Genomic DNA, 340 nt, shown 5'->3' on the forward strand with positions numbered 1-340 from the left:
CCTGGGGGGATTTAACAGCCGGGCAGAGGCGGTGCTGAGGGCCAGGGTTTGGGGGTGGGATGGCAGGGGTAGGGGGGCGGTTGGGCTGGGGGAGCTTCAAGGGCTTTGCCAACCCAAACCATTCTATGTGCTACCTCCCGGCCCCCCCCTGCACCCCTGGGGAGCCGCTGCTGGCAGCAGGCACCCTGCAGGCGTAATCCCCCGAGGCGCTTGGCTGAGCTGGAGGTGCCCTGGCATTAGGGATTAACACCTAATTATCCACTCGCCTCTATAATCCTTGGTCAGCCTGGGCCCAGCCCAGGGACTCACGGCCAGGGAAAAGCGGAAGGGGAGGACCGAG

At 65.0% G+C, this 340-nt stretch overlaps 1 protein-coding gene across 1 annotated transcript in view; it reads left to right on the forward strand.

Moving 5' to 3' along the window:
* RHOG (ras homolog family member G) overlaps window positions 1-340 on the forward strand; it is a 4870-nt gene that overhangs the window by 1133 nt on the left and 3397 nt on the right. The window lies entirely within an intron of this gene.

This window comes from Egretta garzetta, unplaced genomic scaffold, assembly GCF_000687185.1.
Source record: "Egretta garzetta isolate BGI_Z169 unplaced genomic scaffold, ASM68718v1 scaffold619, whole genome shotgun sequence".
Lineage (NCBI taxonomy): Eukaryota > Metazoa > Chordata > Aves > Pelecaniformes > Ardeidae > Egretta > Egretta garzetta.